Source organism: Aotus nancymaae, unplaced genomic scaffold, assembly GCF_030222135.1.
Source record: "Aotus nancymaae isolate 86718 unplaced genomic scaffold, 86718_ANA_hifiasm-v0.15.2.pri h1tg000036l, whole genome shotgun sequence".
In the NCBI taxonomy this organism is placed as follows: domain Eukaryota; kingdom Metazoa; phylum Chordata; class Mammalia; order Primates; family Aotidae; genus Aotus; species Aotus nancymaae.
In genome coordinates, this window is record NW_026988450.1 from 21,684,822 (window position 1) to 21,709,589 (window position 24,768).

The 24,768-nt window shown below is 37.2% G+C and overlaps 1 protein-coding gene and 1 pseudogene across 6 annotated transcripts in view; both read right to left on the reverse strand.

Annotated features, from left to right (window-relative positions):
• Positions 1–24,768, reverse strand: part of EYA1 (EYA transcriptional coactivator and phosphatase 1) — a 343,456-nt gene that overhangs the window by 238,601 nt on the left and 80,087 nt on the right. The gene's annotated exons all lie outside the window — the stretch shown is intronic.
• LOC105724764 (trafficking protein particle complex subunit 2-like) lies at positions 8,281–8,786 on the reverse strand (annotated as a pseudogene).

Below are 24,768 nucleotides of genomic sequence, written 5' to 3' on the forward strand. Positions count from 1 at the left end.
TCGCTCTGGCTGGAATCAGAAGATTTGGATGCAGAAGCAAATCACAAAGGCCCTAGGTACTAAGCTAATAGGTTTAAGTTTTATATTTAAATCTATGGACAGCCATTGGCAAGTTTTTTGATAGGGGTACGACATGCCCAATTTTGTGCTTTAGAAAGATCATTGTGGCAGTAGTGATGGAAAAATCACTTGGAAGCTTTTTGAATAACACAGTCAGGACTGGTCAAAATAAAGACAAGAGGCGCATCAAGGGGAGTTAGGAGGAAGTCTTTATATGACTTAACTAATTAGACATGGGAAATGGGTGAGAGAGTACAGGATGACAAAGCTCGAAGACTTGGGCAGCTATGTCAAGGATGGGCTATTTTCTGAGATAGGGAAGACTAAACATGGAAAACATTCAGGGATAGAGGTGCTCAGTTCAGGTTCAGACCTACTGGGATCTAAAATGTGGAATATCCAGCGGGTATAAGGTGTCCAGTGGGCATCTGGATATGAACTTGGAGCCCATATGTCAAGTTCCCATTGGAAATATCTACCTGCTTGTCACTAGAAATATGAATTTTTGAATTGTGGGGTCTTAACTTATAGCTAACAATGTTAAAACAGATAGATAAATTTGCCCAAGAAGAGAAAGACAGACACAGAGACAGAGTGATAGAAAGAAAGAAGAACCAAGTTGATGTGGAGAAAACTCTTATTAAGGTACCTAAAGGTAGAGAGAGAAAAGTAAGGTTATCCCCCTATAGACACACACATGCTTAGGAAGAAATCCACCTAAATCTGTATGTGGGCCATTTTACAGAGCAAGTGTCTTCATTATGAAAGTCAAACTTCTTCTGGCATTCATCAAAACCACTAATAAGCACACAAATAGACCCAAGTATATATGCACAAAGCAATGAAAAGAAACAAAGGAAATCCCAAGATTTAGGGCCTGAATGATTTGAGAAACTGTAACAAGAGTCATAAACAGGAGTTTTCATAAGATGTGAACACTGTACATACAAAAATAAAATGACTAAGATAGATACACCTATGATCTGCTTTTGAGTCACTTACATAAAGATGATAAAACCACCCCAATTGACCAGCACGATGGCTGAAGCCTGTAATCCTAGCTACTCAGGAGGCTGAGGTGGGAGGATTGCTTGAGTCCAGGAGTTTGAGGCTGCAATGAATCATGATCACACCACTGCACTGCAGCCTGAGTGACAGAGTGAGACTCCATCTCAAAAAAACACACACAAAAAAACTAACAAAAAAACTCACCCCCAATCAGACTGGAAGTCTAATTCCTATCTGTTCACCGTAGACACAAAACTGAAATACCAAATGAGCATTACCAAGACTAATGCTAGAATAGCCCCACTGAAGCTTTCAAGTAACGTAGTATAGTATACAAAAATAAAGAATATTGGTTTATAAACTGGACATTCCTTGATTCAAAACCCAGTTTCTCTACTTGTTAACTATGGGATGATGGACAAGTAAATGAATTTGTCCATGTCTCTGTTCACAAATATTTAATGAGGTATAATAATATAGCTTTTATGGACTTAATATTTAGGTTTTATCAAAATTCATGTTATAACTTTAATCCCCAATGCAATGGTATTTAGAAATGGAATCTTTAGGAGGTAATTAGATTAGGTCATGAGATCAGGGCCCTCGTTATGGAATTAATTCTCTTATAATAAAGAAAAAGAGACATGACATATATATCTCTCTCTGGGAGCACACATCTAGGAAAGTATACGGGAGGATACGGTGAGAAGACAGCTATCTACAGCACAGAAGCAGGCCCTCACCAGACGCCTGCACCTTGATCTTGAACTTTGTCAGCTTCCATAACCGTCAGAAATAAATTTCTGCTGTTTAAGTCGCCCAGTTTATGGTATTTTTGTTATAACAGTCGAAGCAGACTAAGATAATAGTTAAGTTATTTAGTTCTTAGTACAAGTAAGGCAGTGCACTAAACTCTTCACCCGTAACATCTCCTAATTCTTCCAGTAGCTGTCTGAGGAATGGACTGAACCATTAATCAATGTTTCTTGTGGGAAATGAATCTTTTCTTTTGAAGACAGACATTTGAATCCTGAGGCAAGTGAACTGCTTCTTACTTCTAGACAATGGAATCTTATTTTCCTGTTTGTATATGCCAGCATAACATTCATGCATGTGCCCTTCTCCAAGCTGAACTAGAAAATACCTCAGGCTATAACTCAGAAATACATAAGCTGTAGGCAATTTCTGATTCTGCTTCTTTATCTCAGGATGACTATAATATAATGTGCATCAATTTACAGACAGTTGATTCTGAAAGTCAAACTTTTTCTGGCATCCATCGAAACTTCTGAATTTGTAGATTCTCAATTTATGTTATATTGAGCACAAACTTAGGTATTACGGCAGGTACTGAGCGACAGGTTTAAAATGCATTAACTCAGTTCATCTTTATAATATCACTATGTGTTGATGTTACTACCATCATGATTTTACAAACAAGCAAACTGAGATACTTAAGCTTACTTAACCAAAATCACAGAGTTAATACACAGAGGAAGAACATATGTACCCTATTTATCATGTCCTGATCAATACTGAAGTCATAATACTTTGTCTCTGAAATACTTTTCTTTATATGTATTACAGCTCACTTTTTATTTTCCCCTGATTTACACTCACAACCAAATGAGAACCAGTACAGGGGACTCTATTACATACTCTCAACTAATGAGAATAATACACCATACAGCAAATATTACCAACCAACTGGCTATCAACAGACTATCCTAGAAGCACTACTTATAGTAGAATCTGCCACACACAGAGAAAAAAAACAACAGAAAAATGTCATGGCTAGGTATTAAAACACAAGTTTGAGAAAATGGTCCAGGATAGAAAGATAATGGTGAATAATCCACTACCTCTCCGCCCCAATATCCCAACATTATGTGGGCTGGGATGATTGGTCAACAGTTCTACAATGTCTAGCTGCAAAAAAATCTATGGCCAGAGACAGATTAGGATTTCAGAGATTTGAAGAAAATGAATGACCTTTTTTTTGAGATAGAGTGTTGCTCTGTTGCCCAGGCTGGAGTGCAGTGGCATGATCTTGGTTCACTGCAACCTCTGCCTCCCAGGTTCAAGCAATTCTCATGCCTCAGGCACCCAAGTAACTGGGATTACAGGCATGTGCCATCACGCCTGGCCAATTTTTATATTTTTAGTACAAACGGGGTTTTGTCATGTTGGTCAGGCTGGTCTAGAACTCCTGGCCTCAAGTTATCCACACTCCTTGGCCTCCTAAAGTGCTGTTATTACAGGTAGAATTATTTTCAATGCCTAATTCTGCATCTGCAAGAGGACAGCGCTATAATGACTACACACAGGCCTCTATAGCACTGATTCAATGAACACTCTGATTTCCAAGAATAATTCTCTCACACCTACTCTGCATATTACACTGGCCTTGCATATTTAGTGTTTGCCCTGACATGCCCCCAGTTGAGTCTATGCAAAACAGAATTTTAAAGAACATTAGGAAAGCTAAAGTGTTAATGAGCAAGCAGACAGCTTTCTGAAGCATTTCTGCAGATACCAATGAACTTAACTATTTGTTTTCTCTAGAAAGGTCAGGTACACAATAATTTGAGTTCAAAAGCCTCTGTGACCTGAATTCCTGAATATGTGACACCACTGTTTCCTATGACAATCTACTGACTGAGTGAATGGTTGCTTTGCTACTGGCATTTGGTCCTAAGGAGAAGCATAAATAATATTTGTGTTTATTCTACTCACCTATGCACAGATAATCTCTATCAAATTGATTTACTGTACATTAGGTGACTAGTGTATGTAAAATGAGTTCTTCTCAAAGTTGGAAAAGAAGACCCAATATTATTTTCTAACAAAGCAAAAGTGGTTCATGACCAGGATAAGTCAGGATTGAATCTAAACGTGAGTAAAAGTGGACACTCATTCTTTTAAGGAAAGACATGTTGGGACACAGAGATAGAAAAGACAAGAAGATTCATTCTAGGGCTTTCAGAAAGTGCTATCATAAAAGAAGTTACTGTTTGGCAGGAACAGAACACAAGACCGTAGATTGAAAGTGGGCAGAGACAGTGACCTAGGAAGGTTTTAAGTGGATAAACTTTTGGCACTAAAAATGTAGCACACAGTATTGAGGATTTAGTCAACAAAGTCAAATTAAGATGTAAGGACAGGAGGTGCTGCCATTCAGGGCTAATATTAGGTTGGAATGATTTGGCACCAGGCTGAAAGGAGTGCTAACTTGGTACTGAGTGAATGAGAATTCCTATGTGCTTCTTGCATGTGACAGGTATCTGATATAGCACCAAACCTACACTGAGGCGTTAGAATTAGCCAGAATTATATATCTGAACTTAAAAACGTATAAAGGGACTATACCCCTAACCACTGAAGTTGGATTTGAACTGTCTACACCATCGACCAGATTTCACTTCGTGGGAGGTAGTGATATTAAAACTATCTTTAGAAAAATATTCCTCAAGATGGCCATTACCAACCTATTTGTGGAAACTATGCAGTTTTAAGTGCAATCCTAAAATGTAATATTTTTTTTCCAGCAGTTAGAGATGTTAATTTAAACCATGTGTGAAATTGGAGAGAAGTGGAACTCAAATCAGACCCTAAAAAACCCTCTGAGCTTTCACAAGCTAATTTGCCCATTTTTTTTCATATTGCCACTAGTAGAATATTTTTTGTATTGCTTTATGTTACGTTATTTTATTTTTTTAGTGTGTATGTGTGCTTTGAGAAATTTCAAATCTGCTTCTAGAGTTTGGCCGAGTTCAGCTGTTAAAAATTTACCTTCATCATCCATCCTTGTTATTTTTAAAACTTCCATTCCATATTACCTCTTTTACTACTATTACTGTACTGAATGACTTGTGCTAGCAAAGAGATTAGATTTTATACTTTCACTAGTGATTTAATAGAAGTTGAAATTGGTAGCTGAAATGGAGATGGTAGAGTAACAGAAAATCAAAGACTAACTATCCAATGAAATTATTTTGAATAAAAACTATTGGTTAAGTAAAATGCAAAAGTAGACTTACCCTTAGTGTATGCTGAAGACAAAACAAAATTTTTGTCTGCCTTGATACCTAATGACAGTAAGAATGTGAGCAATAGGAACTGATTTTTTTTAAGTAACATCATTAATATTAATTTAGGATTTTACTTTCTAGATGTGTATTTCATATTGGGACTTTGATTTGTGTTGTCTTCACAAATCATTCTAAACTTTTTATGAATTAACAAAGGTATGAGTTATACAGACCTTTGTCTTACATCATAACCTCCTTTCTACTCTTATTTTGTTCACTTTTTCTCTAGAATGATAAACTAGGAGACTACAATTGACTGAAACAAATAAGCCTGAGCTATACCAGTTTCAGACATAAGGACTTAGTAAATATACATATATATTTAAAACATTTGGCTTTATTTCTGAAAAGCCTTCAGAATTATATGAAACATTTAAATCCATATTTTGCAATATTATTTATTAAACATCCACATGCCCTCAAGTTCAAATAATTTTTAAAACACCATTGATATGCTTTGGTTGTGTCGCCACCCAAATCTTATCTTGAATTGTAATCTCCATAATCCCCCAGGTGTTGAGGGTGGGTCCTGGTGGGAGGTGACTGGATCAGGAGGGTGGTTTCCCCCATGATGGTCTCATGATAGTGAGTGAGTACTCACGAGATCTGATGGTTTTTAAAGTGTTTGACAGTTCCTCCTTCACATGCTCATACTCTCTCCTGCTGCCTTGTGAAGAAGGTGACTGCTTCCCCTTCTGCCATGTTGTAAGTTTCCTGAGGCCTCCCCAGCTACGCAAAACTGTGAGTCAATTAAACCTCCTCTGTTTAAAATTACCCAGTCTTGGGTAATATCTTTAAAGCAGTGTAAAAACGAACTAATATAACCATAATGACCATTACCTCAAGAAAATCCATTATTGAAGCACATGATGATAAAATTTTGGTCTGTATTTCCTGTTATGTTGCAAATTTCAAAAGAAGACAGGTGAACAGCAATTCACACTCAGCATAAATGTTAAAAACCATCTTTTGAATTATGGCAATAGCTGCTATTTTCAGGATTGGTAGTTATTTCAGGCTGCATTTCTGCAACTCAGATCTGCCTGTCTTTGGACATTAGGTTCAGAGTGAACCACTGCAGTTATGATTGATCTTAGCATTACCATCTATTTGTCTGAGACTTTCAGAAGTTGAAAGCAATGCTAAAATATTTCACATTATACTTTACTAGGTCTTTATAAAATGTTCCTGCCCATATTATTTGTGGCTTATTCTAAAGTAGCAGCTTAGTTATCATGCAATCTCAATTAACAGGTGCTTAGCAACCCCTATATGTGTAGCAAAACTAAGAAAATGCCAAGTAGTTCCTATATTGCATTGAAGTTAGAACTGTCATGCTCTGAAACCTCATTATTGATAAATATATATATTTATATATTCATTTTAAAAGTTCTAATTGTGTTGATTTAAGTTGTGATAATTCATTTAATGATCATATGAATGAATTATCACAACTTAAATCAACACAATTAGATATAGTATCAGTGATGGGCCCAAATTTTAAGCTTCCTCTATCACAAAAGACAATAACCGTCTTTATCTTTTATCACTCACCCCAGACCTTCCTCTTTTTGGGGTCCTCAGCTTTCTCAACTTTTAATCAATCTAAATACATCTTGCTTTAGACTTCTATTAAATGGCTATCACAATTCCCAATCCATTTTTTAAACGTCTAAAATATAGGCAATGTTAAAGTCTGTGAAAGGCCAGAACTACCTCTTCAAAAGCCTTCTCCATGTAAGCTCCAGGAATCTCATGACATCTAATCTTTTCACTAGTGCTACTTACTTCACAATGACTGATATTACCACACAGTAGAACAGCATTTGTTCTCAACCATCCCTAGTTGTTTGCACCTCTAAACTTTTCTGATTAATCTGTTTTGTACAGTTCATATTTATTTTTAAAGTTCTATCCAATTGTGTTGATTTAAGTTGTGATATTTCATCACCACCGAATGCTAATACAGGCATATTTCAGAAATGGTGCAAATTTGATTCCAGATCACAACAATAAAAGTGAATATTGCAGTAAAGCAAGTCACACAAAATTTGTTTCTTAGTGCATATAAAAGTTAACACTATAGTCTATTAAATTTGCAAAAGCATTACATCTAATAACACAATGTATATACCGCGATTAAAAATACTTGATTGTTAAAAAGTGCTAATAATCATCTGAGCATTCAGCAAGTCTTTTTGTTTATGAAAATTCTTGCCTCTATGTTGATGGCTACTGTGGAGGTTGCTGAATGTTTGGGTGGCTGTGGCAATTACTTAAGACAAAAATAAAGTTTGCCACATCAATTGGCTCTTCCTTTCAAAAAGATTTCTCTGTAGCATTCAATGCTGTTTAAGAACCTTTTTTTTTTTTTTTTTTGAGACAGATTCTCATTATGTCACCCAGGCTGGAGTGCAGTGGTGTGATCTCGGCTCACTGCAACCTCCACCTCCTGGGTTCAAGCAATTCTCCTACCTCAGCCTCCCAAGTAGCTGGGACTACAGATGCATGCTGCCATGCCCAGCTAATTTTTTCTATTTGTTTTATGCACAGTAGGACTTCTTGAAAAGTTAAAGACAATCTTCTCAAACCCTGCCACTGTTTTATCAACTAAACTGATATAATATTCTAAATATTTTGCTGTGATTTCAATAATGTTCATGGCATCTTCAACAGGAGTGGATTCCATCTCAAGAAACCACATTTTGGCTCATCCATCAGAAGCAACTCCTCATCTGTTCAAGTTTTATCATAAGATTGTAGCAACTCAATCACATCTTGAGGATCCAGTCTAATTCTATTTCTCTTGCTATTTCCACCACATTCGCAGTTGCTTCTTCCACTGAAATCTTGAATCTATTCAACTTACCCATGGAGGGCTGCAATCAACTTTTTCCAAACTCCTGTTAATGTTTATATTTTGACTTCCTAGAATTACAAATGTTCTTAATGCCATCTAGAACAGTGAATACTGGCCAAATGGTTTTCAATGTACTTTTCCTAGATCCATCAGAGGAATCCACTGCCTTATGAAAAAATAGTTTTTCTTTTAAAAAAGTTTCCAGGGTATATAATCAAGTTGCAACAGTCACATTCCCAAATGTACTCCATTGAAAGGACATTATTTATTTTGGAATTTTTCTACATTCAGCTTAAAAAGGGTTTCTTTCCCAAGAAACTAAACTTTTCTGTCAAATGCACATGATCAAATAGGAGAACTGGGTTCATCAAATGGATTCATTGCAAACTTTACGGGTAAATTGTAAACATCAGTAAAGTTCTTTATTCTATCTTCTTGCCTTATGTCATGAAGCATAATAAAAAACTTTATGTGCCTTGCCGTGATGAATGCTGACAGAAAACACTTGTTCCACTTGTCCACAGTTTTCAAGTACATGTTGTTCGACAGCCACATGTTCTCATCTACAAAGGTGAGAACAGCATGAACTACGGATAACAATGGTTGTCTTTGGATTCCACTCTCCAAGCTGGGAAAAAATCCATTTCAAAAACTGGATTATCATGGTGGCCAACAATTGCAAAGTGGAAGCTTCTACACATTGTCTTCAATATATGGCTCCTGCAGTGAGACAACATTGTAACAAAGTCAGTTCCCACAACTGAGACCCATACTCAGTGCATTCAGCCAATAATAAGACTTGAAAGTTGAAATTATTCCTTGATCCATAGGCTGCAGAACAGAAGCTGTGTTGGCAGGCAATCTCCTGTGTATCTCCACTAGAGCTCTTGAGTAACTAGTAACATTTCATTTAGCAGTAATTTTTGTTTTAGAAAAAAGGAATCTTTTTTTCTGAGTAGTGGGTCTCAACAATGGCCTTAAAATATTTAATAAACCATGATGCAAACAAATGTTTTATCATATAGGCTTTATTGTTTCATTTATAGAGAGCAAAGGCAGAATAGATTTAGCATCATCCTTGAGATCCCTGAGATTTTCAGAATGGGAAATGAATGCTGGATTCAACTTAAAGTCACAGGCTGCATCAGCCCCTAACCAGAGAGTCAGCCTGAACTTTGAAGCTTTGAAACCAGGCATTGACTTCTCTTTAGCTATGAAAGTCCTGGATGGCATCTTCTTCCACGGGAATACTGTTTTGTCTGTATTGAAACTTTGTTGTTTAGTGTAGCCACCTTTTTCAATGATCTTAGCTAGATCTTCTGGAAACTTGCTGCAGCTTCTACTGAGCACCTGCTGCTTCACCCTACACTTTCAGGTTATGGAGATGGCTTCTTTCCGTAAACCTCAGAAACCAACCTCTGCTAGCTTCAAACTTTTCTTCTGCAGTTTCCTCACCTCTGCCAGTCTTTAGAGAATTGAAGAGAGTTAGGTCCTTGCTCTAGATTAGGCTTTGGCTTAAGGGAATATTGTAGCTAGTTTGATTATCTACCCAGACCATTAAAACTTTCTCTGTATCAGCAATAGGCTGTTTTGTTTTCTTATCATTTATGTGTTCACTGAAGTAACACTTGTAATTTACTTCAGGGACTCTTCTTTTGAATTCATAACTTGGCTAACCATTTGGCACAAGAGGCTCACTTTTGGCCTGTCTTGGTTTTCAACATCCTTCCTCATTAAACTTAATCATTTCTAGCTTTTGATTTAATGTGAGAGGCTTGTGACTCTTCTTTCAGTTGAACACTTAGAGACCATCGTAGGGCTGTTAACTGACCTAATTTGAATATTGTTATGTCTCAGAGAATAGGGAGGCCTGAGGAGAGGAAGGAAGATGGGAGAGCAGGCAGTAAGTGTAGTAGTCTGAACTCATACATTTATCAATTAAGTTCATCATCTTATATGGGCACAGTTTGTGGTGCCCAGAACCTTTACAATCAGAGATCGAAAATTACAGATTACCATAACAGATATAATGGTCATGAAAATGATGGAAATATCAGAAGAAATAACAAAATGTGACACTGAGACACAAAGTGAGCATGTGCTATTGGGAAAATGGCACCAATACACTAACTTGAAACAGGCTTGCCACAAACCTTCTATTCATGAAAATTGCACTATCTGCAAAGCACAATAGAGCAGGTGCAATAAAATGAGGTATGCTGGACGTAGAAAGGGAACTAGAAAGAGGCCCACAGATGACCTTACCATGATGGAGACTGCAATCTGTGGCACCTGGAATTAGCCAAAATTATAACCATAAATGCATAGGCTAAAATGGAATTACAGTCCTATAATGCTTTTAACTTCCTTAAAATGACCTCACAAGTAAGCAAAGATTATGAACTCACAAAAACATGCAAAAGAAGAAATGCAAATAGCTAATAGACAAAAAATTCATTCACATTAATTATCATAGAAATGCACACTATGATATTGTTATCATTTATTAAATTGGGAAGGATTTAGATCATATTTTGAATGTTGATGAGGGTACAATGTAATTATAGATATTTTTATTCACTGCTGATGGGAATATAAACTGGTAAATTGTCCTGGAAAATGATTTGGCACTATGTATGAATAGCTTTCAAAGGGCACATGATTTTTGGACCTAGTAACCACACTTCTGCAATAATTCCTAACATGCACGTGTTCATCATCACAGCAATAAGTATAGTAGCACAAATATATAACAACCAAAATATTTAAAGAGTGAAAGAATATTTTTAAAAATTTTTGTGTGAATAGATTAAATATTATACTGTCATATAAAATTATAACTTCAGAAACTAATTATTGGAGAAAAGTATCATAAAGTAAATAAAGAATAAGAGCAGAATATGAAACTATCAATGATATGAGACAGACTTGTAAATTATATATGTACACACATAACACCAGAAGGAAACATATGAAACCAATATATGAAACTAATCTGGTTATGGGTTTATGGGGAATTTTTTTTGTTTTTTCAAATTTCCTTACTTATTATTCTCATAATAAAGGTTTTTCTTTAAAACTATTTTTACATATCTTTACCTTTACCACAGAAGATCATAATTATGTGGTTCCTCTCTGAAAACCTATCTGTTGGTGGAATGAACATATCTTCATTAATTACCTTTTCTGATTTATGAAGTTTTTAGTTTTCCAATATCAAGTCATAAGAGATCATTTAATCAAGAATTAGCATATGCACTAAAGCTACTTTATGTTAAGTTATGGACTTGAGTTTGACTCACCTTACATCCTAATTATAGGCTCCTATTCTGATAAAGTTCAATTTCTGAGTCAGCATCTAAGTTTACACAATTGTAATTTTCAGGGTAGAGAGTGAATATCTTGTTCTAGTTGAATATATTTATATTTTACTTTAAAAATACAAGAAAAAAACTACAGGATATATACCAAAAGGTATTATAAACATAGAAAATAGAGTTTGACTTATATCAGTTATATGCAACCCTGGTTGTACATGGAGTCACCTGAGAACTTTAAGAAACTATTGACATTTAAGTCAAATTCCTAAAATTCTGACTTACATAGTCTGAGGTAAGATATGGATTTGGGTATTTTTGTTTTAAAGTTTCTAAGAATACCAGTGTTAAGAATTACAGTGGTACTTCCTGAAACTTTCATCATTCATTATTTGGGCCACAATTCTGTGTGTGGGTTTTTTTTTGTCTTTTCTTTTCACCTACATACTCTTTTTGTAATTTTAAGGACTTCTTAGAGTTCATTACCTCACATGACCAGAGAATGTTTTTTTTCATCACCAGCCATATTTTATTAACCACCAAGAACTATGGAAAATGCTACTAAAAAGCCTACTAGGTATTACATAGCTCCAAATACAGCTACTCATAATCTCTTTTATCAGCACAAAATGCATTAAGTTATTGGTGATGGATTAGATATAGATGATGAAGAAGAAAGCAAGAAAGTGATGCTAAAGAGGCCTCCAAGGTTGAGAGCTTGATTAACTAGAGAGAAAGTGGAGCCACACCTGAAGATAGAGAAGAGTGGAGTGGATCAGCTTTGGGGAAAAGCTCCTGAGACCAATTTTGTACCTGTTGAGTTTGAAGTACTCTTATGACATCCACATGGAAGATGTTAATGAGGCAACTGGATTATGCATATACAGCTCAAAGGCAAGAAGAAAATGGATAGAGGGGTTCTTCCAAGGGTGGGATTTTGCTGGATGGAAGAAAACACACAGAAATACATACTAAAAGAGGGGCAAGAGGGTTCTATGATATTGACAAGAGTTTATTATATTGGTGGCTCATGGTATCTAAACTAGATACGGAGGAGAAGTTGGGAAGGGACTGGTGTGTATAAGGAAACCGGAGAAACATGTTGGCTCACTAATTTCCACAGTTTTTGAGGCAAATTACTAAGGTACTTTACACATTTCTCTGACATAACCTTGGACTACTCCCCACATTCTCCTGTGCTCATTATGGCATGCCCCTTGGCATCATCTTTAAGTGAAATTTGCTGGAGGAATCTCAAAAATCTTGTAGAAGTTAACTGTGGCCAAACTCTTATATGTAGTTTTCACTTCCATAACTTTAATTTTTGTTTCAGTTCCTGCAAAACCTATACCTAGCTCAATTCTTTCCTCCTGACTTCATGGCTGTACTGGCTTTCAAAACACCTCCCGCTGTTGTCTTTAGGTTTGGTGTAATGAGCATTTAACCTTCCAAACTGGCTACACTGACTTTCATTTTCTTCATAAACATAAACCTCTGAAAGAGCTGTGAAAGTGCCTGGCTTCTCTTGTCTCCAATTTAACCTAGGTCTACATAAGCTTCTTACTTATACTTTTACTTTTGCTATTTTAATTGATTTTTTTCTAGCATTATTTGCTACTTTTTCAAATGTAAAATATTCTCTTTTCTGAAAGTGTTTTTCTCCCTTTTTATTATTTTCTCTATGTTTATGTTAAATCCTATACTGTTCATCATACTCTGAGAGTAAAAAATAGTTATATGTTTTCTATTTGTCCTGCCAACACTACTCTTAACATATTTTATATTCCTGGGCCCAAATCTTCATTTTTTCAATTATTATTTTTTCTTATGCAAAGATAACTGTCGATTTGCATACCCAATATCTGTTCTATGAGTAAATAAATTAATCCTACAATGAAGCTCATTTTCCAATTTTGTGAGTATATTCTAGATTATCAGCTTATTAATTCAGAAAAACATCTCTTCTAAGAATTTTCAAAATACATTTAAATAATTTTCTTCACATACTCCTTCATTACCTCCCTCATCTACTCAGCAACTCACACTAAGAGAAGTTCCTTAAACTCTTCATTGAAAAAGCATTCGAATATTTTTTGCACCTCCAGCATTTATGATATAGAAGATATAGTTCACATTCTCCAGGTGCTCAGTCTAAGATAAAGAGAGCTATGTAAATAACTAATTATAACAATTTGTAATAAATTTCTGAAATAGGAGTGTGCTCAAACCACCAAATGTGATTCTCAAGTACTGGTATCCTGAGAAGCTTGAAAATAAAAATTCCAGCATCCATAGTCCACCACAGACCAAGCAACTCAAAATTCTAGGGAACTGACCTGAGCATCAGTTTTAAAAGTTTCCAAGTGATTAGAATGTACAGCGTGGATTCTATTCCTTTCTAGGGGAATAACACTATAAAGGAGTAGAGAGCACTTATCTTTGTCTAGAGTCTGGAGAATATGAAAGCAAGCCTCTTACAAGGGCCAGTAACAAAAAGTTAGACCCCATCAGGCTTAGAAGGGCCAGGAGAAGGCATTTCAGACAGGTGGAGAAATGAATTCAACCAAGGCAAGAAAGCACCTAATGAGTAGGTTGGCATGGCTGGGAAGTGGTGAGAAGGAGTGAGGAAGAAAACCACAATGCAAAGACAGGACTGAACCAGGCTGTGAAGTGTTTCAAAAAGTTCCCATTTTGTCCTACACAAAGGAAAGAACCACTGTGGATCCTTCTTCCCTAAAGAAAGGTTTCCCAAACACTGCTGCTATAGGCTGTCCCAGAAGAAGCTGTTTCCGTAGACATGGGCGAGACCTAGACGGCCTGGCTTTAGCAGGCACCCCAGGGCAATTCTGGTGATCCTGGAAGTTTTGGAAACACTGCGTTAAATAATTCCGTCTCTAGAGAATGGGGAAGTAGCTGTAGGGTCTTTAAAGTCTTTGGCTAGAAATCAAAGAACTTGCAAGTTTATATTTTCTGTTAACTGCATTGTCTAGTGAAAGCTAGAGATAAGGAAGAAAAAAGGGCATATGCAAATAAAAGAATTGGTTATAAGTATAATGTCGACCAGCACTGTCCAATAGAAATATAATGTGAGTGTGTAATCTTGAGGTTTTTATGTAATTTTATGTAATTTTGTTGCAGAATCCTTGGGGTGTTGCTTTTCTGGCCAGAAACCTCTGTGGCCAGTGGTGCCTTTGCCCAAGAGGCACTCATTTTTTGCTCAGGCCACTGAGCTTGTTCTGCCCACTTGGTCTGGCAGGCTGTGCCCAGCTCATGCTACTGGCCTGGATCCCACATTTGCCAAGGGCAAGTCAGGCATGGAGCGGCAAGGGGTGTGTGAGTGAGCATGGGGGTCTGAACACTGCATAGTCAGACACGCCAGCTGCCATGGTGGGGCAGGCAGCTCCAGGTGCTGGCACTGGTGCTGGCTCTCTGTGAGGCTGTGGCCATACCAGGCACACCACAAGCAGCTACCATGGCTAGCAATGGGGAATGTGGTAGCACCCAGAAACCTGGAGATGCCAGGAACCTCAGGGCCCCAAAGGTGGAATCACAGCCCTGGCTTGGGGAGTTCCCAGATCTGGGCTCCTTGGAGGGCTGCAGCTCTTCTCTCCTCTTTGCCAGCAATATGGTGAGCAAGAGGCATGTTTCAGCCCTGTTTGTGTTACAGCTCTTTTAGCCTCACTATTCAGGGGGTCTCAAGTTCTTGTCCTGCAACCAAGAAGAATGAGGTATGTAAACAAGTGGAGGGTGAGCAAGACGAAGAGGACAGAACAGCTCAAAGGAGATTCTCAAGGGGTAGCTCCACTACACAGCCAGGGTGTCCCTCAGGGGTAGCTCCATTACACAGCTAGGGTTGCCTGTTGAATGTTCAGCTCCTAGCAGAGAGAATAGCTCCTCTCTGCAGACAGGTCATCCCAACAAGTGTTCAGGTCACAGGAGCTAGGGTAGCTCCTCTCTGCAGCTGGTTGTCCCATTGTCTGCCCAGCTCTGGCTGAGCCTGGGGCTTTTATGGACCTCAGAGGGGAGGAAGTGCATGCTGATTGGTTAATAGGTGTCCATGGCTGGGCCCAGAACAGGCACCACAAGTTCCCACCCCAGTCCTCAGGACTGGCAGCCCAGCTCTCAGCCTTCAGGCCCTCCCTGGCCTGAAGGGAGGGCCTCACTGGGGACCTACCCCTTCTGCTTAGGAGCCTGTCTGCCTCCTGCCACCATCATGCCCAGGCTGCTTGAGTCAAGGGACACCTGCAGGCCAGTACTTGAGCTGTCCTCAGCACCTTGTTGGCTTCCCCCACCATGCTCATTGGTGCCTAAAGTCCGGAGGGAGCCAAGGTGGCAGGGGGCTGGCATGCCAGTGCTGCTCCAAGTGTGTACACACCCAGCTGGGCTGTGACAGCACCCTGGCTTGGCTCCAACCCCTCTCCAAGATCAGAGTGAGTGTCAGGAACAGGGAGAGACCAGGTAATGGGAGCAGACACCCAACCCTGAGCCTGCAGGGGAAGGGGAGCCTTCCCAAGCCCCCAAGTGTACAGAGGTGCAAAGATGCCCAGGTTCAGTGCCTCAGAGGGCAGGCTCCCATCTGCTTTGTGGAGTGTGCAGGTGGCCCCAGCTGTACCTACTCACAGACTGGGATGGTGGCTCCAGGTCCTCAGTGGGTCCCTCTCTGCCAGCCCCTCCATGTCCAACTGTGCTATACTCCCACCGGCAGCTCAGCCCAGCCCTAGCGGCCCCCAGGGTGGCAGGCTCTGGGGGATTCTTGCTTGTCCCTGGCTTTCACTGGCTCCCTGGAGTGCATCACCACCCCAGGCCCAGCTCTGCCTTCTCCCTGCACCCTCTGGGCAGCAGTGGCAGGTGAGAGTGGCAACAGGGGCCAGGGTCTGGAGTAGTGGAGGTTCCAGGTCTGGGAGCAGGTCCTGTTCAGCCATGTGAGGGTGAGAGCAGTGTAGTCAGCTGCCTCAGGGACATGGGGCACAGAGGACCAATATCTGCCATTGCTGCTCCCACAGTCACTCCTGCCACCATTGGCTGCACCTCCCCACTGCAGCCAGACAGCATGATGGCAGTGGCTGCTGTGGATGTCCCCACCACTGCTATCAATTTGAAATTTTTCTAGTAGGCACATTTTAAAAAGTAACAAAGATGTCAATTTAATATATTTTACTGAATCCAAAATACCCCATATACTACCATTTCAACATATAATTAATATCAAAATTATTAATGAGATATTGTAGACTCTTCTGTGTTTGTAATAGTCTTCAAAATCTGGTGTGTACAGAACATCTCAATTTGGAACTTACCACATTTTGCGTGTTCAATAGTCACACGTGGCAGTGACTGATTACTGTATTAGACGGCACAGAGTTAGACAAAACGTCCATGGTTTTCTCATCCACAGTTTCGAAAGCCAAAGTGATGCTCTGTGATAGCGCATCTCACAAGGACAGAGAGAAATGTGTTCCCCTCCAGAATTACCAATGTGTCTATAGACAACAGAATGGACTGCCGTATAAACTGAAGTTCATTTTCAGTGGACTGCTCTAAGCTATAGCTAGACAACCACCCCAGTGAAATGCTGAAGAGAGGTTCTTGTATCATGACACAAAAAGCTGGATGAGATGATCTCTAAGGTTAATTCGAGTCAAATTTTCTATGTCTGATACTGACATTTGAAATCACACATTATGCTTAGGTTATTTCTTTACAAATACACGTTTTTCTCTCTCACACACACTCACACTCACACTCACAGAGGACACATATACACATAAATTTACACGTACGTGTTAGGGTACATCATTTACTTAACTGCAATACATTCTCTAGTTTCCTATTCCTGCTGAACTGACACAGTTATCACAGAACAGTTTCAAACATTCCCTTGGACCATTGCTGAATTCCTGAAGACAACACAGTCTTTAATTGACTTTCCTTTCCTATTGTCCTCATCCCTAAATATTCTCCCTCTTCTTGAAGCTGTCTCACCTTTATATTTTCTTTAGTGTAAAAAACATTCCTCTGTAGAGTTAAAGCTAAAGGAGAGTTAGGACTATGTAAACTGTGATTAAAACTCATCAAATGTGCCTTTTTGGATCATTTCCACTATGTTATAATAACAGAACCCACTAGACAGATGTTCTTTAGGTAGTTATCCATATAACTTTCTACTACCATATCTAAATAATCTTCCTCCAGGCAGTCCTCACCCTATTAAGCCCCCTGCCAGGCGCTGCTCTCCCCCAGGACTGCATTCTTCCACATCTTCTAGTCTCCCTCCTCCTCAGTGGGCCCCTTCCCAAACTTCTCCTGTAGCCATTTCCTGTAAGCGGCAAATTTCATACCAATCCTTGTATCTCAAAAAATTCACTGACTTTTTAGCTCCTGATGCCATTTATGCTTTTCCTCCATGTTCTTCCTTGCCTTTAATGACAAATTTGCATTGATGCTTATGTCATTCACCTTCTTGCCTTGAGGTACCTTTCAAAGCTGCAAATCCATTCAAATTGTCTTCATCAGAAACAGCCATCTTTCTCGTTTTCCCCATCTGTGCCACTTACACAGGTAAAGGGCACTACCAAGCCAAATTCAACAGGCAATGTAACAGGCTTACGTGGCCCAATAGATGTAGACACAAAATATTTCGAATACATTGTAATGTTGGCATAATTATAGAATCTTGGTAGTAGGTATTAACTATACTACATTAATAATTCTTTATCATCGAAGTTTTGTTTAGGGAAAATTGCAATAAAACTTATTAATATAATTTGAGATTTCTAAGCCTAAACTTAGTTATTATAAAATGAAGATAGCATATTATAACCTACAGTCATCATTCTTTTAAATGCAATAAAAATATGCATTCTATATATACCACTTATCTAAAATTATGAGCCTTGTGATTAAATTTACTTTTAGACTCACTTCCTATTGGTAATCTTGCAAAGGACATGTAGGACATTGCCTATTACATTTCTGAACATTATTGTCTATTTTCAAAACCAAGATTACAACTTCTCTCTGAGTAACAAAGGATCATTTTTTACTCAGCTTCTAAAAATTTTAATATGTCTTATTGTAAATTTTACATCTGGAACTCATATAAAGCTTCAAAGAAACTTGAAATGATAAAGTAGTACAATTTCATTTGTTTTCTAAAATACCAGTTGTCCAAATTTAACATCTTTTCACTAAATGATACTTTATTACTGCCCACTTTGTTTAGAAAGGACTGAGGACAAATGTAAAATTATGTTTCTGATCGATGTTTATTGCCTCTATACAGTTATATTTAGAATACAAATACTGTTCATAATATTAAGGTAAACAAATAGAGTAGAAACCTCCTTATAAAATGCAAAGAAAATGCAAAGAAGATTTGTAAGTGGCCACATCATCAAAGAAATTGGTTAAAAGTAAGAAGGGCCAGGTGTGGTAGCTTACACCTGTAATCCCAGCACTTTAGGAGGCTAAGGCAGGCAAATCATTCAAGGCGAGGAGTTTGAGACTAGCCTGGCCAACATGGTGAAACTCCATCTCTACTAAAAATATAACAAGTAGTCAGGTGTGGTGGTGCACGCCTGTAATCCCAGCTACTCGGAGGCTAAGGCAGGCGAGTTGCTCGAACCTGGGAGGCAGAGGTTGCAGTGAGCTGAGATTGTGCCACGCACTACATCTTGGATAATAGAGCGAGACTACATTTCAAAAAAATAAATAAATAAAAGGAAGCACAATACAAAATGCACAAGTATATGCGCATTTTGTATTATCCTTCCTTTTATTTATTTAAATTATCAAAAACTAAATATTTGAGTATTCTCAAAATATTTAGTTTTTCTTTAAAATACATAAATTTATATTAGTTATTGCTATGGTTTGAATGTGTCTCCTCCAAAATTCATGTTGAAATTTAATTTCTATTGTAGTGCTATTAAGACGTGGCATGTTATGAAAAGTTTTTTGAAATCAGAGAAGCCAAAGCAAAATTATTCACAAAGTCAAAAATAATTATATTATTTATTCATCCATCTATTCAAATTATTAGTCACCTACTGTTTCCAAGGTTATAGAAGGACACAATTTCTACAAAACAAAACAAATGGTCACTTTCATATTTCACAGAAGAAATGAAAAGATGGTCCATCAAAACATCCTGCCCTAGATGGGTAACTGAAATCTTTCCTCTGGAAAGATTCGCCTTTGTGCAGAAAAATAATTTTGTTGTTTTATTAAAAGGTTTGAGAATAGAGCTAGCAATATTTCTAAAATGATGGGAAGATTGGTACTGAAACGCCTCATAACAGCTTTGATGGCCTCAGAAATATGACCATGGAAATATTCAAGTAATAATTTCTGGGCAACACAGTATTTCAGAGCACATAAGGATGAATAAAGGATTTTTGCATACACAAGTAAGTACAAAACATACAAAAAACAATGTTTATTCAGACCTCTGTTCTTCTGAAAAGTTTTTTTGAAATCAGAAAAGGCAAGGCAAAATTATTCACAGTAAAAGTAGCAGAAGAGAACAGTACTTAAAATATACAGTTAACATGAGTGATATGAAGTATTGTGCATATATATAGTATGACTTGACTCAATTACATTTGAACCCAAAGTCTTCAAAATGAGAATAAGAATAGCATGCAGTGACTCTAAAATATCAATAAGAATGTACATTATTTTATGTGAGCAGGTATAGAGATATAATCCTTAATCAATATTCAGGACAGCTATATACAACCACAGATTTATACCCCTTGACAAAATGTTTCCCAATGGAGCACCTTAAAAGTAGGTGGTTTTCTGAATTAAACATATTATTGTGTTTTCTCATTGAAAAAGAATAAAAATAATAGAGCAAGAAGATGTTTATCTATCTTTACAAGAAGAAACTTTGGAGAAAAAGAGAACTCCTGAAAGTTAAGATATAGGAAACAGAGACTCACATTACTGTTCAGAAGTCTCTGTCTATTCTTCCTACCACTGGAGTTTGGATAAGAATCATCTAACATATAAATTTTAAAGTGACTTTTTGTTTAAACTTTTATGTTTCCTCACAATGAGATTCCTATATGTACTTTACAATATTTATTTCCATCATCAGATGAAACACTAGTTGGGAATAAAAAGTATACAGCCATATTCTAAACCATTTCAGGCTTTTAGGTTAATAAATAAAATTAAGAATTTATTTAATTGTGGTATGTTGGAGCTGAGTTCTCCTGAATGTAATAGCTAAATATGAGACAGAGAATTATACCTACATTAATACACACACACACACACACACACACACACACACACAAATTATTTTTTAACATAGAATGGGAGAAAAGTTTTGCAAACTATTCATCTGACAAAGGGCTAATATCCAGAATCTATAAGGAACTTGAACAAATTTACAAGAAAAAACAACCCTATCAAAAAGTGGGTGAAAGGTATAAACAGACACTTCTCAAAAGAAGACATTTATGTGGCCAAAAACATGAAAAAAAGCTCATCATCACTGGTCATTAGAGAAATGGAAAACAAAACCACAATGAGATATCATCTCATGCCAGTTAGAATGGAGATCATTAAAAAGTCAGGAGACAACAGATGCTGGAGAGGATGTGGAGAAATAGGAATGCTTTTATACTGTTTGTGGGAGTGTAAATTAGGTCAATCATTGTGGAAGACAGTGTGGTGATTCCTCAAGGATATAGAACTAGAAATACCATTTGATCCAGCAATTCCATTACTGGGTATATACCTAAAGGATTATAAATCATTCTATTATAAAGACACATGCACATGTATGTTTATTATGGCACTGTTCACAATAGCAAAGACTTGGAACCAATCCAAATGCCCATCAATAATAGACTGGATAAAAAAATGCGGCATATATACACCATGGAATACTATGCAGTCATAAAAAAGGATGAGTTCATGTCCTTTGCAGGGACATGGATGTAGCTAGAAACCATCATTCTCAGCAAACTAACATAGGAACAGAAAACCAAATACTGCATGTTCTCACTCATAAGTAGGAGATGAACAATGAGAACACATGGACACAGGGAAGGGAACATCACACACTGGGGCTTGTCAGGGGATGGGGGACTATGGGGAGGGATAGCATTAGGAGAAATATCTAATGTAGATGATGGGTTGATGGGTACAGCAGACTACCATGGCACATGTATACCTGTGTAACAAACCTCCACGTTCTGCACATGTATCCCAGAACTAAAGTATAATAATAATTTTAAAAAATGAGACAAATCCCACTTGAGTGACAGTACACAAAATTCCTGACCAGAACTTAAAACGTTTAAGGACTTCCAAAACAAGGGAAGTCTGATAAATTTTCAGAGCAAAGAGGATTTTAAGGACACAGGACACTTAAATATGCATAATGTTGGTATCCTGGGTGGGATCCTGGAATAGAAACAGAACATTAGTTAAAAGCTAAGAAAATATGAATACAATGTGGACTCGGTTAATAGTATTTTGTCAATATTGGTTCACTAACTGTGACAAACATATTAATGGGGGAAACTGGATGGGGTGTATAGGAACTTTCTGTACTGTCTTTATAATTTGTCAGTATATATAAAACTCCTCTAAAATAAAAGTTTATTTAAAAACAAAAACAAAACAAACAAACAGAAAGAACCAACAATAAAAGGACAGAAGCAGGACATCAGCTGTGCTATTGAAATGTCTCCCTTTGTGCTCCTTCCAGATCGTCCCCTCTATTCCTATTGCCTCCACAATCATTACCCTGTATTTTGTGTCTGTGATTTGCTTTTCTTCATAGTTTTGTTACCACTGATGATTTTTAATCTCCAAATAATTTAGTTGTTATACTTGTGTTTGAACTTTGTAAAAATGCATCATGCTCTGAATTCTTCTGTGACTCAACACTTTTTAAGATTTAGTTACATTGAGGCTTTAGATGGAGTTTATTTTCACTCTATACAGTGTTCTATTTTATGCATGTGCCACACTGTATCTGTTTTCTTAAAAAAAATGTAACTTAAAACCATATGTTTTTAAACATACATTCTTAAAATATAAAAAATTAATGCATTTTTCAGGGTTCAACATTTTAAAATATCCCTTTTGTTTAAGACAGTGTTGAATGGATCAAGCATTAGAGTCATCTTAGCAGTTTGCCACCTAGGGTATTGTTACAAAGTATTAAATGTCATAAGTCAATATCCTTCTTTTGAGATGTATTTCCTTCTAAGAAGGAACAATAAAAAAATTAGTAGTATCTAGGAAATAGGGAAGTTGCTGTTGTGTTTTGATTAACATGTTAGACAAGTTATAAACTATTTCCTGTTTCCAAGTTTGGCACCTTTGGAATCAAATGATTTTTCATGTCTCTAGCGTCCTATTTAAAACTCACTATTTTGTAATTAATTTTGAGAGTTTCTTAATAAATGGTTCTAAGTGCCTAAGGGCTTCTTCCCATTAGAGTCATTGACTTGAGATGAAAGCATATCAAAATACCTCACATTTGAAGTGGTCATTGGTTGGTATGGATACTGGCAGAAATGATACATGATTATTCATGAGTAAACATGCTCAATTATCTGAAAAGTTAATAGGCTGATAATAATGATTTTTATACATTAGAACATCTACAGATTGAGTTTCATTAAAATTCTATAATACTTCATCACATTCTGTTAAATGTTGAACAATCTGAATTTTCCTTTCCTTGGTTAGATGATTTACTAAGTCTCTATTAACAGATGTCACACTGAATTGAACACTAGCAAGAAAGGTGTCTGTAATCTTGACTTGGATAAAGTTTGAGCTGCTCAAGCGCAAAGTCTTGGTGGCATAACTGATCCAAGGGCAGTATAGAACTGAGCTAGACTACTATGTAGGTCTCCACATGTAAGTACTGAGACCAAATTTATCTCTGTTTTCAGAGAAACACAGGACTGTCGCTTACAAGCTATTTTTATACGTTTGGATCCATGAGATTTATTATTAGAAAGGCACCTTAGAGATATAACCTGCCCACGTTCATTCCATTAGGCAAAGAAAAACCCCGTAAATAGCAGAGATGTTGTTAAAATTCTGGTCTTTGGTCTCTGGTCTTCCTACTCACTACTCTCTCCCGTCGGGTATGTGGTTTAGCTCACATCTTTTGACTTCATGTTTCTAGGCACACCTGCTTTGTAATTACAGGCCTGTGAAAATCATGCTGCAATTTTGTATAAATAAGATGAGGGTTGGAGTCCAAGGGAAGTGGTATAATATAACCCACATTTACATTACTCTAAAGAGAATTTCCAGCAGGTAAGTGGTTAGAATTTGTCTAACCATTGTTTTCCAAAAACATCACAAACATGCAACATGGATATACACAGTGCCACTGAATTGTAGACTTTAAAATGGTTTAAATGGTAAATTTTAAGTGTATTTCACCACACTAAAATATACTTGTAATACCCATAAGCATTTCTTAATGAGGTATTGTTGCTAGTGCCGTTTTCCCTGCCTATTCTTCTCTCCAGATGTATAAGTCCAATATGTTCAATGCCTAGTAATTCTGGGTTCACCATGATACCTTTCCCTACTGCTCTAGCATTTGGGATAACATGCTCCTCTGATCTTTTATAGCATGAAGTCAGTTTAACACTGCAAATTTAATACTTACAAATTTTTATACTTATGTTTATAAATTTTATCACTGTGAATAAATTTTAAACCCTCTAAGGGGAGGCATTATATCTTATTTTTCTCCAAATATTCATAAACTCTCAAATTATTTGTCTTAAAGTTAGCAAGGGCTAAATAAATGTTTCTTGCTATTGGCATGTTATCTAGCAGTAAGGTTTAACTAATTCAATTATGACAATTATGAGCTTGGAACTTAGTATCTGACTGGGTCAAATGTTCATTCATTTATTCTTTTATTAATTCAAACTAATTACAACACCCAGTATGTTTTAGGCACTCTAGTATGTGTTAAATACAGACATAAGTAAAACAATCTGTCTTCAAGTTGCTCAAATCTTAGGTGGAAGGAAGAGCTGTAAACAAATAGTGATATTTTAATGTGGTAAGTACTGGGTGTTTTATTCAGTTGGAGGAATGTCAATGACTTCTTAAAATTGTGGGCTGTAGAGTCAAAGCTTTATGCAAGCTGTATGCAAGCCCTCCTACCACTTACCTGACTATGTGATTTGCAGATATACAACTCGTCTACACTTCAGCTTCCTCCCCTGTAAAATGGGTGTGAAAATAGTGCCTGTCTCACAGCATTGTTGTGAGGATCAAATGAAATACTTTGCACTTGCCACCACTTATCACATTGTAAATGCCCAATTAGTTCCTTCTGTTGTCTGAGAAGATGTCACTGAACCAAAACCACACTCTTTTTTCTGAGATGTGAAATCAGTTGTGTGTGGGTATGTAAATATAT